The sequence below is a fragment of the Schistocerca americana genome, chromosome 8 (assembly GCF_021461395.2).
Source record: "Schistocerca americana isolate TAMUIC-IGC-003095 chromosome 8, iqSchAmer2.1, whole genome shotgun sequence".
Classification (NCBI taxonomy): domain Eukaryota; kingdom Metazoa; phylum Arthropoda; class Insecta; order Orthoptera; family Acrididae; genus Schistocerca; species Schistocerca americana.
The window spans coordinates 503,466,320-503,483,920 of NC_060126.1; the positions used below are offsets into that span (position 1 = coordinate 503,466,320).

Consider the following 17,601-nt stretch of genomic DNA (forward strand, 5'->3'; position numbering starts at 1 on the left):
AAAGAGGGCGAGCGGAAAAGACTGCTAGCCGCATTCTGTAATTAACGAAAGGATCACTTGCTTTAAAAAATTCCTTCAATAGTCACCTTTTTTCAATATAAAGCGACTCGCGGCACTTGTAATACGAGGAAATAGCGATGATGGGTTTACAGTAAAACGACGGTACAAATGTCAATGGGACACGTGCTACCACATCGTAGATTCCCACTTAGCTTTTTAAGCAACAGTAGCAGAAAAGACGAACAAAAAACTTCTGGAGAGTGCTGAGCCACCTCTGTTTCTAGATGTGAAGCCCGCAAGCAGGTGCTGGCGACCCTTTTACCTCGTCCAACACCACTTCTACATGGTGCCCGATATCAAACCTTTCGGTAAGCCTTTTCTTCGGCACAGACCGAGGTGGCGCAGTAGTTAGCACACTCGGCTCACATTCGAGGACGACGGTTCAAATCCGCATCCAGCCATGTGTTTTCCCTAAATCGCGCCAGGCAAATGCCGGGATGCTCCCTTCGAAAGGGCATGACCTATTTCGTTCCCCATCCTCGAAACAAGCCGGGCTTGTACTCCGTCTCTAAAGATCTAGATGTCGACGAGACGTTAAACCCTAATCTTTCTTTCTGTCTTCCTTCCTTCCTCCCTCCCTCCCTTCCTTCCTTCCTTCCTTCCTTCTTTTTAAGGGGATACGGAATCGGATTTTGGGTTAAAAAATCGAAATTTTTTTTATTGGCGTATTATATTCTGCCATGTTTCCTCTTTAAAATGACGTATCATACATAGCTCTACTACAATTATAACTATTTTATTTTTATATATTTGTGAGATCGGGTATTGCGCTTTAGTTATACACGTCTCTCGTGGCTGACCATGAACTTTTTGGCAGTACCTTTAAAGTGACATGAATTCAAATATCCCGGTTTCCAGCGACTATTTATACACTAGTTGCCCGAAAATGTTTCTCTCTGGTTTCCTCAAGTTACTCTTTGACTTTGTGGCGGGACTGTTTTGTAAACAGTGTGATACAAGAAAGTAGTTGTTGAGTTATTTCGTATTTAGTGCTTCATTTTTCGCAGTGAAAATGCCTAGAGCTAAAGCAAAAGTATTTAAAAAGCGTGTGAACTGGCAAAAGAAAAGAAATAATGATTCATTAGCAAAGCAAAGCAGTTCATCATCATCACTGTTGGAAAATGTGAATCCACTTATTACTGATTTGCCGACCGAACTTACACCAAATGAAAACAGTGCTTCTCATAAAAAACTAAGAGATTTGGAAGAGAAATATAATTTACTTGATAGAGGGAATGAAGTTTTTGAACTCATTGATACGAATATATTGTGTGAAGCTCTTGAAAACAGTTTGTGCTGCAAAAAATGTCATGGAAACGTTTCTCTGAAAGTAGAATCCCATGTTGGCCTGGCTGCCCAGTTTAATTTAATATGCAGTGTTTGTAAATACAGCTGTAAGTTTCCAAGTTCGGTTTCAGTAACTGTAAATAATGGATACAAGAAAACTGAACTTTATAGTGTAAATATTAGGTTAGTTTATGGATTGCGAGCAATTGGTAAGGGCAAAGCAGCTGGTGATATGCTATGTGGTGTTCTAAATCTTCCAAGTGCACCTTCAAAGTTTGAAGCTTACAATTATGTACTAGGATCTGCAGTTGAAGATGTAGCACAGAAGTCAATGCAGGTTGCTGTGGAAGAAGCAGTGGAAGAAAATGACGGCAGTCGTGACCTCACAGTGGCGTTTGATGGCACGTGGCAGAAAAGGGGCCACACCTCCAACAATGGTGGTGTAACAGCAACTAGTGTTGATACTGGCAAGGTTATTGATGTTGCAATAATGTCTAAATACTGTAGGTGCACAGGCAGGCTGAAAAATGAACACAGTGATGACTGTATTGCTAATTATTATGGTAGTAGTGGTGGCATGGAGGTTGCTGGGGTGAAGAAAATTTTTCACCGCTCTTCACAGTGGTATAATGTTCGCTATGTCAAATATCTGGGAGATGGTGACTCTAAAGCATTCAAAGAAGTTTTGGAAAGCAAACCATATGGGAACAGTGTAAATATAAGCAAACTTGAATGTATAGGACATGTGCAGAAGAGAATGGGTGCCAGGCTGAGAAGGTTAAAATCAGTTATGAAAGGGAAAAAACTAGATGATGGGAAAACCTTGGATGGCAGAGGAAGATTGACTGATTCCATAATAGACCACATTCAGAACTGCTATGGCCTTGCAATCAGGCAAAATACAGGCAATCTTGAAGAAATGAGGAGAGCTATATGGGCTTTATATTTCCACACCGCATCCACGGATGAGCATCCACAACATGGTTTGTGCCCCAAAGGTGAAAACAGCTGGTGTAAATACAATAGGGGACTAACAACAGGAGAGAAATACATTCACCACCACAGTCTACCATCAGCCATCATGGCAGAAATAAAGCCCATTTTCAGAGATCTGGCTGACAGAAGTCTTCTGATGAAATGTCTTCACGGAAAAACGCAGAACCCCAACGAGTGCTTGAATAGTGTGATATGGCATCGTCTCCCAAAAACAGTGTTTGTCGGAATTAATACACTACATTTTGGTGTGTATGATGCTGTGGCAACCTTCAATCTTGGAAATATAACTAAATGCCAGGTCCTTCAAAAGTTGGGTATGTGTGTTGGTTCCCGTACGGTACGTGCTATGTTCTTTTTATATCAGCACAGACTAAGGCATGCTGATAATATAATCAAGACATTAGTGAAAAAAGCAAGACAGGTGCAGAGGGGTGCCAAAAGAAGACTTGAAGATGATTATGAAGACTGTGAAGGGGGTATTAGCTACGGATCAGGAATGTTTTAATCTTCTTCCTCCGTTTCCCGTAAGTTTACTTTTTACTTCATCTAGGAACATTATCTCAGGTACTGGTCAACCTAGAAGTCTGAAATTTTTATGACGTAGTGACATAGGTCCCTATTACATACTGAAACAACGATTTTTTAATTACTTGATTTACAAAAGACTTAGGGGTGATAGTCTAGTAAAAAGCGATGGAAAAAATTTACTTAAAAATAAATGTACAATATCTCTGTAAGAAAATACTTTGACAATAAACTGTTGTTTCAGTATTGTTGTAACATATGAATGCACATACAGTAAAATTTTTACCTCTCTGTCTCCAGTAGTTTGTGAGAAAATGTTCCCTATAGTAGGCATATATTAACATTGCGGGGATAGGTGATTCCGTATCCCATTAAGCCATAATCTGTTTCTCGTCGTGGTCATCAAATGATTTAAAAGTGGATGAAATGTGCCTCCCTCTACTCGTCTCGAGTTGGGATGCTTTCAGCATCAAGGGATGCACAAGGTCTTGCTGCAGAGTCTCTCAGTGGGGGATAGTTGAGCCTATCTGTGATGCTCTCTCGCCGGCTAAACAAACCCGTGACGAACCGCCCAGTTTTTCCTCGGAATCCTCTCACTCTTACGATTGTCCAAGTCGCTGATGTCCCCAAACTGGCGGCCAATGGTCAAGAGTCGTCTGTATACAGTATACGGATTACGACAAGAGCACGAGGGGACTTCGAAAAGTATGTTATACCTCATTACGCAGGCCAAGTAACTTTCATTGAATGTTGCACTACACTTCCAAGTCACAGAGTCACACGACACCATTTTTTACCATAGTCACACAGTTTGGGTAAACAACGGTGTGTACGTTCTATCAATCGTTCAATTTCTCGACTCCTCGGTTGGTATCCATTCGAGAACAGCTGTGTGAACGTCCTCATCGTTGGAAAAACTCTTGCCCTCCAAATTTTCTTTCAGCTTGCCGAAAAGATGGAAATCGCATGACACAACATCCAGACTTCCTGATCACCATCAGCCACGTCTGAGCGGCCTTAGTCAAATTGTTGGCACCATTTCGCTACGTTTGGGCGCGACACTGCACTTGGTCCAGATACCGCCAGAATTTCACGTTGAACCTGTATGCAATTTAGACGCTTCGCCCACAAGAATCGTACTGTTCCGCATACTTCATGTCTGGAGTAGGTTTCCAGCTGCCGCACAATTTCAATCTCACGTTGCGATGCGCCTGTTATCCGCATCGCAGCAGAACTCCCTACGCAGAAAACTCGAAACATTAAGTTTCTTCCAACAATGTTCCACTCCTTTTGTGTAATTGTCTTAGCCTGGAACGACACATGTAACTTACTCTCTGAAGTAGCTACGCACAGAAAGCATTGCTAACAGCAATTTCACGTAAAGTAACATCTACGATGGGAGTTCAATATGCAATGAAATACTTTTTCGTCTGAAAGCAGTCTGCCCCCGGTAGCTGAGTGGTCAGTGCGACAGAATGTCAATCCTAAGGGCCCGGGTTCGATTCCCGGCTGGGTCGCAGATTTGCTCCGCTCAGGGACTGGGTGTTGTGTTGTCCTAATAATCATCATTTCATCCCCATCGACGCGCAAGTCGCCGAAGTGGCGTCAAATCGAAATACTTGCACACTGCGAACGGTCTATCCGACGGGAGTCTAGTCACACGACATTTATTTATTCTGAAAGCAGGTTGGTTTTATTCAGGATTCCGGTAAACCATATTATTCCCCACTCTTCTGGCTACAAAACCCTATTTTTTAACGCAGCTAATCTCCGTTAAATGCGATGGCATTACGCTGTCTTACTGGGAGCGTTGTATCCCGCATAGTACCACTCTACCGGTAGACGTCGGAGCCAACGTCTTGCCATATGAACAATCTCCCCACGATCCGCGTATTGCTTTCCTTGGAGTGCACCCTTCTTTGCGCCAAACGTATGGAAGTCTGAAGGTGCGAGATCCGGGTTCTAGGGTGGATGAAGATGAACAGTCCACTGCAGTTATGTGAGCCCATCACGGGCTGTTGGCACAGGCACGCTCACAGATGACGTTAACCGGGCATTCGCTATACCCACACCATCGGATCGCCACAGTGTGTACCGTGATTCGTCACTCCACACACCGTTTTTCCACTCTTCAATCGTCCAATGTTTATGCTCCTTACACCAAGCATTTACCGGCATGATGTGTGACTTATGAGCAGCCGCTCGACCATGAAATCCAAGTTTTCTCTTGTCCCGCCTAACTGTCATAGTACTTGCAGAGGATCCTGATGCGGTTTGGAATTCCTGTATGATGGTCTGGATACATGTCGGTCTATTACACATTACAACCCTCTTCAAATGTTGGCCTGTACGCTTTTGTGCTGTAAGTGTCCCTTCACGTTTACACTTCACTATCACTTCGGAAACAGTGGACCTAGGGATGTATAGTAGTTTGCAAATATCGTGTATAGACGTATGTATGACACAAGTGACACCCGATCACCTCATCACGTTGGAAGTCCGTGATTCCGCGGAGCGCCACATTCTGCTCTCTCACGATGTCTAACGACTACTGAGGTCGCCAATATGGAATACGTGGCAGTAAGTGGCAGCACAATGTACCTCATATGAAAAACGTATGTTTTTGGGGGTGTCCGGGTAGTTTTGATCACATAGTGTATCTGTTTTTCTCACTTGACGTGCTGGTAGTGTTCGCTACTTCTGTTAGCACCTGCCGCCGTGGCTTCAGGCACCCACTTCTGTTGTGCAACCAATTGCCTCCTTTGCTTTTTTTTAATGTTTAGCATCAGCCTTCAGTGTAGTAGTTACTCTGGTCACAAATTACTAGTGTTAGGCGGACCCCTGAATTCCACGAGTCTTGTTCCAGCTCCAAGCAGCCTGTCGAATACCAGAATCTGCATCTCTTGTAGGCGCCCGTGACAGGGTTTGGGGCTGATCCAAGTCGTCATTCTGCCTTCACTGGGAATTTGTCCTCCTGCATTTGCTCCTCACCGCTCGGAAATTTCATACTAACCTTAAAATTCCTGCCTTCTCTCTAACCCTGTGTCAGGACACGGCAACAGTATGGCGGTATTTTTACTGCTTGTGGTGTAGTCCCCTTACTGCGCTTAATAATATGCCAAATGCGGAAATATATGACCACATTTTACGGCATTGTGTACTACGTAAGTAGAGAAACAGATTGAAAACGATGGCTATGTCAGTGTGATACTGCGTCCTGCCATAAAGGAGTGAGGGTGAGGCAATGCTTTGTGGACAATAACATTCCTGAAATGGACTGACCTGCCAAGAGTTTCCAATGGAGCGCCTTTGGTATGAGTCGACTTCGCTCCAGACCCCTTTTCTGGCTTCGGCTCTTGCGGAAGCACAGGCCGCGATTCCTTCACCGACATCAGGGATCTCTGTTACATTGTCCACAGCAGAGTCCAAGCCGTCACAAAGCCAAAGAGTGGAGACACCCGATATTAATGTCCAGTAATATGTGTCAGCGTGCTTTTGATCAGACAGTGATATTCACTGTCCTCGCCACAACCTCCATTATCTCGTCCTTGCGATATCTACCCAGGATATGCGATAATGGCAACAGAGTTTTCGCACAATTTTCGTGGAACACAGTGTGCCTAAATTTACCCAGAAGGATTTTGTGAGAACTACGTCGCCTTTCTTTCAAGGACTCCTATTTATCTCTGATTGACTTTTATATGGGCTATCGACTAGTTATGATCCTAGCAGCGCGTCCTTGAATTCGGCACTTGCTGTCATGCCTCAAAACGCTGGCTTATATTACTCGTAGGTCACACTGGCGTCTTGCAGCAGTCTACCGTCCTTTACAAATGTCGCGCACTTTCACAGGGCCCTTGCAACAAATCGGCTTTCGCCCTGCCTATTACATATTCTATGCGTTCGTATCTTTCCAAATTGCTTCTCAGTATTGCGCCTACACATTTAAACGATGTCATGTTTTCTAGATGTAAACCACTAATCTACACTCATGCTCATAAATTAAGGATAATGCTGATGCTTGGTGAAACAACGCTCTGGTGGACGGTTTGCGGGTTTAAATCACCTCAGGGTATGACCGTGCTGTGCATTTGACCTGCGGTCGTCGCACGGTGGCGCTGGCAGCAGTCCACATATGCAGAGGTGTGTTGGTGCATGTCAGAGTACGGTGCAGCGAGTAAGTGTGCAGACGTTTTCAGACGTGCTAATGGTGACTGTGTGTTGAAAATGGCTCAAAGAACACATACTTATGTTATGAGGAGTAGAATATTAGGGCGACTGGAGGCTGGTCAAACACAGCAGCTCGTAGCACGGGCCCTCCGTGTGCCAAAACGTGTGATCTCAAGATTATGGCAACAATTCCAGCAGACAGGAAACGTGTCCAGGCGCTACAGTACGGGACGTTCACAGTGTACAACACCACAAGAAGACCGATATCTCACCACCAGTGCCCGCAGACGGCCACGGAGTACTGTAGGTAGCCTTGCTCTGGACCTTACCGCAGCGACTGCAACAGTTGCCTCCAGACACACAGTCTACATACGACTTAACAGACACGGTTTATTCACCCGGAGAGCTGCAAGGCGTATTCCACTGGCCCCTGGTCAGAGGAGAGCCCGTAAAGCCTGGTGTCACGAACACAGCACGTGGTCAATGGAACAGTGGTCCCAGGTTATGTTCACGGACGAGTCCAGGTATAGTGTGAACAGTGATTCTCGCCAGGTTTTCATCTGGCGTGAACCAGGAACCAGATACCAACCCCTTAATGTCCTTGAAAGGGACCTGTATGGAGGTCGTGGTTTGATGGAGTGGAGTGGGATTATGATTGGTGCATGTACACCCCTGCATGTCTTTGACAGAGGAACTGTAACAGGTCAGGGGTATCGGGACGTCATCTTGCACCAGCCTTTTCAGAGGTGCAGTGGGTCCCACCTTCCTCCTAATGGATGATAATGCACGGCCCCACAGAGCTGTCACCGTGGAGGAGTACCTTGAAACAGAAGATATCAGGCGAATGGAGTGGCCTGCCTGTTCTCCAGATCTAAACTCCATCGAGCAAGTCTGGGATGCTCTGGGTCGACGTATCGCTGCACGTCTTCAAATCCCTAGGACACTTCAGGAATTCGAACAAGCACTGGTGCAAGAATGGGACGCTATACCCCAGCAGCTGCTCGACCACCTGATCCAGAGTATGCCAACCCGTTGTGCAGTCTGTGTACGTGTGCATGGTGATCATATCCCATACTGATGTCAGGGTACATGCGCAGGAAACAGTGGCGTTTTGTAGCACGTGTGTTTCGGGACCGTTTTCTCAACTTGCCGTGCTGCTCATCAAGTCTTTTACGTATGCTGAAAACATACCAATACCGTGGACTTACAGATCTGTGTCGTGTGTGTTCCCTATGTGCCTATGCTATTAGCGTCAGTTTCGTGTAGTGCCACGTTGTGTGGCACCACATTCTGCAGTTATCCTTAATTTATGAGCATGAGTGTAGTACTCGTACACTGCCGGGTTCTCTCTGTCACGGGAATTTCCTACCCTTTATCCACATTTAACGAGAGCTCCCATTTTTATTGAAAAAGTGGAAATTTTGTTAAATCTTCCGCATTTCCTTACGACCGTCCAATGATGGTAGTTTCATGCAGAAGAAAAACATTGTCGGAGTACAGTCTGACAGTGCTGCTGATCAAGTCTTTTACGTATGCTGAAAACCTTATATGCCCTATTCCGCTTCCCTGGGACACATACGATGTCCCTTTCGTTTCGACTGAGCATTGGCCGTCAAATATAGCGTTCTGTGTTCGATTAGTCAAAAATTCGTTGATCCAATCGCATTTCTTAAGATACTCCGTATGATGGTGTATTTATTATTATTATTATTATTCGATGATACAGTGCGGAAGCGCCTTCCTGAAATCTATGGAGGCGGATCTACCTGCTGACGTTTATCTACTGTTCTCAAGATACCGTATACGACTACAGCAGACTGTCTTAAGTGAGTGCATTTTTCTGAATTCGTGTGGATTCTTTGAAATAGCCAACCTTCTTTTCTTCCAGCAACGTCATTATGTTTGAACTTAGCATACGCTCTAGATACCTGCAATAGACGTAAATCATAGTTACTGGTGCGTAATTCTTGCGAGCAGCGCAATTCAACAAGATGTCGTTTCGTATTTCGCAGTGAGAGCGTATTCAGAAAAAAAGATTATGTATTTGTATAGATCCTTTGTGGCAATAAATTCCCAGATCCGTTTGTTGGAGCGCCGTTAGAATAACTTCACATTTCAACAACACTGTTTCTGGCGATATTCTGTCGGACTACCGATGCGTGAGATAGAGACAGACAGATCATGAATGGTTACAAAATACATTCAACATTGTTGCTACAATGCCGTGGAAGTGATTAGAAGGTATCTTGGCGATTGCAGCCCATGAGAACGCTGAGGGTAAAACAAGAAGGCATTCTCAAGACCACCATCGAACTATATTTTCTGTGAAGCAGGGTAGATAAAGAGTATAAAGCGCCCCCATCTGGTTTTTGGCCGCCTTATTCGTCATCTCCCAAAGATTGGCGAACTCGGAAAGACGCAAAAAAAATATGTCCCCTTCGTTATCTTTTATCTACATGCAAGACTTAATACCATGTTTATCACCTTATCTTTCTTATCAGACACTGATGATCCGTTCGCTGTGCTGAAGGCTCCCGTTCTCCTTACCCCACTGCTCTTATCCAACACCCCCCACCCCCCGGAACCAGTCGAACTAGGCTCAATACCATAACAGCCATCAAAAAGAAACGCAATCTACTATAAAAGCTGATAAAAATGCTCTTACCGCCTTTTTAAAAGACAGTCTTCACTTCTTCCGATCTGATTATGTGAGCGCAGAAAAGTTGTGGAATGATTTCAAAGAGATTGTATCGAAGTATAGACAGCAGTTGAGAGATATATACCACATAAATTTATAAGTGATGGCACTGATCCCCCATGGTACACAAAACGAGTCCGATCGCTGTTGCAGAAGCAGCGAAAAACGGAATCCAAATTTAAAAGAACGCAAATTCCCCAAGATTAGCAAAGTTGTGCAGAAGTTCGAAATACAGCGCGTACTTAAATGCGAGATGCTTTTAATAATTTCCACAACGGAATTTTGTCTCGAAATCTGGCAGAAAACCCAAAGAAATTCTGGTCGTACACAAAGCACACCAGTGGCAAGAAGCAATACCTTCACTGAGCGACAACAACGGTAAAGTCACTGATGACAGAGGCAGTAAAGCAGAGTTATTAAACACGGTTTTCCAAAACTCTTTCACCAAAGAAGACGAAGTAAATATTCCTGATTTCCGATGGAAAACAACTGACAAGATGACAAATATAGAAGCAGATATCCTCCGTGTAACAAAGCAGTTCAGATCACTTAATAAAGCCAAGGCCTCCGGTCCAAATTGTATACTGGTCAGGTTCCTCTCACAGTATGCTGATACAACAGCTCCATATTTACGAATTATATACAACCGCTCGCTCACTGAATGATCCGTACCTAAAGAGTGGAAAATTGCTCAAGTCACACCAATACCCCAAAAAGAGAAGTAGGAGTAATCAGCTGAATTACAGATCCATATCACTAATGTCAATTTGCAGCAGAGTATACTGTATTCGAACATTATGGAGTAATTCGACGAAATGTGAAGATATGCGGATGTTTACATTTCCAAGACATGCTGATGCGTACATTTCCTGATTACCATACGGCGCCCTCAAAGCTCTAAACTGAATCTGAAACATCTGCCCAGTGGGTGGAAAGAGGATATTAACACAAATGAATATCATCCGTCCATCGTGTGGGGGGGGGAGGGGGGGGGGGGACTTTCAGCTCGACCGCTCCCAGTGTGCTGTTTGAGAGGACTAGCGCTGGGTTTTATTCATTCACTCTCATTTCGCGTGTGCAACAAAAGCACACCCAACCATCTACTGTGGCAGTTGCATTAAAGACATGCCATCATAGTTTCGTAAAAGAGATGATGCTTCGATTATGACAAAAAAATTTAGTGGTCGAGCGCTCATGTCGTTTTTCATTGCTTTACTGAAAACTATTCGTCTAATGTCAATTTCACAAATCGATCTATTTTTCTGTACAAGCATTAGCCCTACATATAACGTTCCGTGGCTGATAAGGAAAATGTTGCTGTCTTGCCATACATATTACAACACGGTGGAAACATTTTCTGTGTCGTGCATGTTTCACCCCTGCAGCCGCATTTCCTAATATCACGTAGAGCCTAATGTGTGAAATTGTCACCAAGGATTTAAATTCACCTATGGTGGATACTATTTCGCGTAGAAAAAATGGCGAAATGCAGAAAGGGATCAAATAGACGACTCACTATACAAGGACATAGCAGTCAACAGAACTAACGTTTTTCAGCCGAAACTCAATTTTCTAAGTGTCAGTGAATCTCGATGATGATGATGATGATGATGATGATGATGATGATGATGATGATACTTTCGGATTGTCAGCACCTCGCATCGAGGAAAATGCCTAATGGATCCGTCATTTGTTAATTCCAAGTATGAAAGCTGATGACATGAAAATGCTCAAAGGTCCGATAGCAACGAAGGTAACTGGAATTTTACCGTCCTCCATTACCAAGATATTTAGCGTAAGCTACTGCGGTGGTGTCGGTCTGGTGATAAGCAGTTGGAATGTCGGTGGCTGAAGACATATTCATCGCCGGCGAGGGAAGAGAGATGATTCCGTATAGTTACTGCTCACTGTACTGTCCCCTAATATTCTGGGTTAATTCAAAAATATCTATGCAATGTGTTTAAAGTGGCTGCGCTCGACACTTCTGGTACTGATTGGTTCGTCGGACCAATTTATTGCTACTCGAGATGATAAGGCTATGAACCAGCACCCGATTCCATTCTTTATGTCCACGCATCAACATAAAAAAATATGACATCATATTCCGCAAGAACTCGACGCTCCTCTAAGCTGAACTGACAGGTTACATTTCAAGCGTCGCGATAAAACGATGACAACCTGCGCGAAGAAAGCGAATATTCCTCGACAGGCGGCTGAACAACACTGAGAAACTACTCTGTCTTTAACGAAAAATCTCAGGAAAACGAATACGTTCTCAGCACCGTGTACTTTGAGATGGTACATGACCACAACGAATCTCTAACTTACATAGAGGCAGACATGCCATTCGCAGGGGACCAATGATGTTGGTGCTCTTTGAACTCTCTGCAATATACGAATGTGGCATGTGAATAAACGTAGACGCCCGTGTCGAGATGGATTTTCGTGTCTTAAAGCTTTGATCCTAAAGATATAATGTTCTATATCTATCCCTCGCTTTTTAAAAAAAACGCACCATGTCGCGGGTATCACCTCGCCATAAAAAGAAGGTGTATATACGTAAAATATAGTTATAATTTAAGAAAAATCTTTGTACTGTTATACAGTATCATTCGATGACGACTTGTCCAGAAAGATGCTATCGTAAACCACCTTACCTCAGCTGCACATTGCCCTAGCCAATTACGGCAGGTTATCAGGGTAAAAAAGCACATGAAGTTGCAGTGTTGTTTACACACCTCCAAAAATGAAAATGACAAAATTCGATTTCTCTAAGACCACCCAGATCTGTACGACAGAAGAACTAGAGGACAAAACGGAAATGTTTTGAAAGCTGACTGATTTATAGTCTCCCGCACCATCGTATCGTACGAGCTACACCATACTTCAATACTTCAGAGTTATATTACAGACAACATTCCTTAATTGCTGCGAAAAAATCCTATGTAGGTTAAAAGCAGTACATTCGGTTTAACTCTCACACCTTCATTTCTGTAGGAAGCCCACTGAAAATAAAATCCGCCGAACACTGCACACCTTTCTGTACAACGGTTAAGGAAGTTTTATTTCGGTGTAAATAATTTCTATATCTAAGAGTTTTTATTAATCACAAATAGCACGAGGGAATACATGAACATGAACGGAAGTGTTAGAGCTGATTCCACAGATCAGTCTAATGACCGTTCAGTATGCTCAGAATATCAATTCCGAATGAGGAGTTACCCCAAAATATCATTCAGAACAGAGTGAAAATAAACAAACGTTTACGTTTCAGTGTCGTAAACAGAGAACATTATTCTGATTGTGAAGACAGTAATCCTTAGCTTCCGCATAACAGTTTGAATGTGACACTTCACAAAAAAACTGCTTTCAATCTACTGCTATCTAAAAAATTTAAAACCTCGAACCTACGGATCAATCAATTGTCCAGGGAATATTTCACGAGATGAAAGAGCTCAGCCGAAGTCACCAAGCGGCAGGTGGTTTGTTTTCACTCTCGAAAACGAAAACAAAAACATTAATTTTGGTAAACATTTTTGGAATACAGTGATCAATAGATTATTATATTTTGACTGAAGTTCAGTCTTGATCACACCATTTATGTTTCAATGACATAGGTAACCGGTTTCGGTTGACTTCGTAGCAGCTGAGGAGAGCTCCGCCTACCATCCTAAGGAAGCCATGGGTCTGATGATGGTTATGTAAAAATAACCGAAACCGGTTACCTATATCATTGAAACATAAATGGTGTGATCAAGACTGAACTTTAGTCAAAACATAAAAACATTAAGGTGTGTTCAGACAAGCTCACAAATAATGTGACGGTGTTTTCCGTCTAAGCGACGGATTTTTCACGAGATACAGTTAAGTCACCGACTCTGCCTGCAGTAATACGTCCTCTTTCCAGCTCGTGTGAGCGGGCAAGCTACGCCACTATTACGGGACGGAAGCACGTATAACTTTCCCTCACGCAGCGTGCCGGTCACGTAAACATCGCTGGCGAAGCAGAAGCGCTTGCAAACTCTCGCGCCCTTGGCCACTTTGCGTCGACTGCGAAGCACTTCACTGCACCACAGCCGGCCTCACAAGACAGAGCGAAGCCCTTTCAGAGCGACGCTGCAAAAATACGACGTTGTCTCAGAGATTTCCGAGAGCTCCGCACGTGGCGGAGTAACTGTTTTCCGCAGAAACTACGTAGACTGCAGACGGGGTACTCACGTGAGCCCGTGCATCTCGGGCAGATGCCACGCCTCGTCCTCGCTGCTCTGCTGCGCGAGCACAAACCGTTTGATTCGCTGCATGGCGGCCAACTGCCGCGGCGTGGCGCGGCGTGGCGTGTTTTCCCCGCCCTGTGCTGCGCTACCTTTCCCCCCCGTCCACCCGCTCGCTACTGACCCAGTATAACGGCGCGCCGAGCGCCACCGCCGTGCGCAGGTTCAGTTTAGTTAGGTTAGGTTAGGTTATGTTAGGTGGCGTGAGCGCACGGCGCCTGCAATAGCTTTAGCCGCTGCAACCCCTCACCGCCGCCGTCAGTCAGAGGCCACCTAAGTGAGTGTATCCGCGTGCCGCCCGGCAGATCGAAGGCAGCGTCACACCGTATAATGCCGCGACAACTGCTGCTTCCGCCACCCACGAGCCTACACTGACGAGGCTCTTACAGCGCTTCACACTTGGTATGAAAGGTGACATTAGTGAACAATAACATGGGGAACACATTTGTGCGAAAGATTTGTTGTTGTTGTTGTTGTTGTTGCTGTAGTTTTAGTCTTCACTTCGAAAACAGGTTTGATGCAGCACTCCATGCTACTCTGACCTGTGCAAGCCTCAAAATCTCCGAGTCGGCAGCTCGTGGTCTAGTGGCTAGCGTTGCTGTTCCTGGATTACGCCGGCCGGAGTGGCCGTGCGGTTCTAGGCGCTACAGTCTGGAGCCGAGCGATCGCTACGGTCGCAGGTTCGAATCCCGCCTCGGGCATGGATGTGTGTGATGTCCTTAGGTTAGTTAGGTTTAATTAGTTCTAAGTGACTGATTAACTCAGCAGTTAAGTCGCATAGTGCTCAGAGCCATTTGAACCTGGATTACGGGGTCCCTGGTTCGATTCCCGACCGGGTTGGGATTTTCTCTGCCCGGGAACTGGGTGTTTCTGTTGTCATCATCATCATCATTATCATCATCATCATCATCATAATTCGAAGCGGCGTCAACTAAAAAGACTTACAATACGGCGGTCGTACCCCGAAGGGGATATCCCGGCCAGTAAATGCCATACGATCATTTTCACAATAATTCGTGTCAGTGGCTAGATTGGATTGGGTAAAAATTGCACTGTGTAAAAATTGGGACTTTGTACTGGCGCTGATGACCGCACAGTTTAGCGCCCCACAAACCAAACATCATCATCGTCACCTCGGAGGAACTACTGCAACCTACAACCTTCTGAATTTGCTTGCAGTATTCATTTCTTGGTCTCTCTCTTACGGTTCTTACCCCACACACTTACCCCCAATGCTAAATTCACAATCTACTGATGCCTCAGAAAGTGTCTTGTCAACCTATCCCTTTTTCTAGTCAGGTTGTGCCACAAATTTCTTTTCTCCACCACTTCTATTCAGTAATTTCTCACTAGTTAAACGAACTACCCATCTAGTTTTCAGCAGAATGAGATTTTCACTCTGCAGCGGAGTGTGCGCTGACATGATACTTCCTGGCAGATTAAAACCGTGTGCCCGACCGAGACTCGAACTCGGGACCTTTGCCTTTCGCAGGCAAGTGCTCTACCAACTGAGCTACCGAAGCACGACTCACGCCCGGTACTTACAGCTTTACTTCTGCCAGTACGTCGTCTCCCACCTTCCAAATTTTACAGAAGCTCTCTTGCGGACCTTGCGGAACTAGCACTCCTGAAAGAAAGGATATTGCGGAGACATGGCTTAGCCACAGCCTGGGGGATGTTTCCAGAATGAGATTTTCACTCTGCAGTGGACTGTGCGCTGATATGAAACTTCCTGGCAGATTAAAACTGTGTGCCCGACCGAGACTCGAACTCGGGACCTTTGCCTTTCGCGGGCAAGTGCTCTACCAACTGAGCTACCGAAGCACGACTCGCGCCCGGTACTCACAGCTTTCTTTGAGCTTTCCTTTCTTTCAGGAGTGCTAGTTCTGCGAGGTTCGCAGGAGAGCTTCTGTAAAGTTTGGAAGGTAGGAGATGAGGTACTGGCAGAAGTAAAGCTGTGAGTACCGGGTGTGAGTCGTGCTTCGGTAGCTCAGTTGGTAGAGCATTTGCCCGCGAAAGGCAAAGGTCCCGAGTTCGAGTCTCGGTCGGGCACACAGTTTTAATCTGCCAGGAAGTTTCATACGCTCTTGGTATTCCTCCGTGATTCGCTACGCCTGTCCTGCAAAGACTGTCACTGCAGTTTGATGAGCACCTTAGTAACGCGATGGTTATCAGATCCTGTAAGGAAACGAGGTGCTCTGTGTAGCACCTCCGCAATTTCTTGTATTAATCCAATTTGCTCGGTCTCACACTCGTGAGAAAAACTCAACAATCGGTCGAATACATTTCCTTAAGATTATGGTCTTGGGGTAGTGTCTTTTATTCATAATCAAAACATCTTCGGTCCCGGATTCGAATCCCACCACTGCTTAAATTTTGATTAATAATCAGCATTGGCGGCCGAAGACTTCCGGCATAAGAAGTCACCCCCATTCTGCCAACGGCCTTGTCAAAGAGGGCGGGCACTCTGTTGTCCTCGGTGTGGGAAACTGCCCCTAAAGGCGGAAGAATCAACAAAGATCAACGGCATGAGGATGCAGAAGGCAACGGAAGCCACTGCATTAAAGACACGTAACGTGTATATACAGGACATGTGGCTTGTAATTGAAGAAGTGTCATAATGATCTCTCCATTGGCAAAAGAATCCGGAGTAGTCCCCCATCCGGATCTACTGGATGGGACTGCCAAAAAAGGGGAGGTGACCGTGAGAAAAAGATTGAATAATCAACGAAATAATAACATTCTGCGAGGCGGGGCGTGGAATGTCTGAAGCTTGAACGTGGTAGGGAAACTAGAAAATCTGAAAAGGGAAATGCACGGGCTCAAACTAGATATAGTAGGGATCAGTGAAGTGAAGTGGAAAGAAGACAAGGATTTCTGGTCACATGAGTATAGGGTAATATCAACAGCAGCACAAAATGGTATAAAGGGAGTAGGATTCGTTATGAAAAGGAAGGTAGGGCAGAGGGTGTGTTACTGTGAACAGTTCAGTGACCGGGTTGTTCTAATCAGAATCGACAGCAGACCAACACCGACAACGATAGTTCAGGTATACATGCCGACGTCGCAAGCTGAAGATGAACAGATAGAGAAAGTGTATGAGGATACTGAAAGGGTAATGCAATATGTAGAGGGGGACGAAAATCTAATAGTCATGGGCGACTGGAATGCAGTTGTAGGGGAAGGAGTAGAAGAAAAGGTTACAGGAGAATATGGGCTTGGGACGAGGAATGAAAGAGGAGAAAGACTAATTGAGTTCTGTAACAAGTTTCAGCTAGTAATAGCGAATACCCTGTTCAAGAATCACAAGAGGAGGGGGTATACTTGGAAAAGGCCGGGAGATACGGGAAGATTTCAATTAGACCACATCATGGTCAGACAGAGATTCCGAAATCAGATACTGGATTGTAAGGCGTACCCAGGAGCAGATATAGACTCAGATCACAATATAGTAGAGATGAAGAGTAGGCTGAAGTTCAAGACATTAGTCAGGAAGAATCAATACGCAAAGAAGTGGGATACGGAAGTACTAAGGAATGACGAGATACGCTTGAAGTTATGTAAGGCTATAGATACAGCAATAAGGAATAGCGC

At 44.8% G+C, this 17,601-nt stretch overlaps 1 protein-coding gene and 1 non-coding gene across 3 annotated transcripts in view; one reads left to right on the forward strand and one right to left on the reverse strand.

Annotated features, from left to right (window-relative positions):
- Positions 1-17,601, reverse strand: part of LOC124545154 (acetyl-CoA carboxylase) — a 259,301-nt gene that overhangs the window by 206,027 nt on the left and 35,673 nt on the right. The gene's annotated exons all lie outside the window — the stretch shown is intronic.
- Trnas-cga lies at positions 15,986-16,060 on the forward strand. Its single transcript has one exon. It is a non-coding gene; the product is annotated as a tRNA-Ser (tRNA).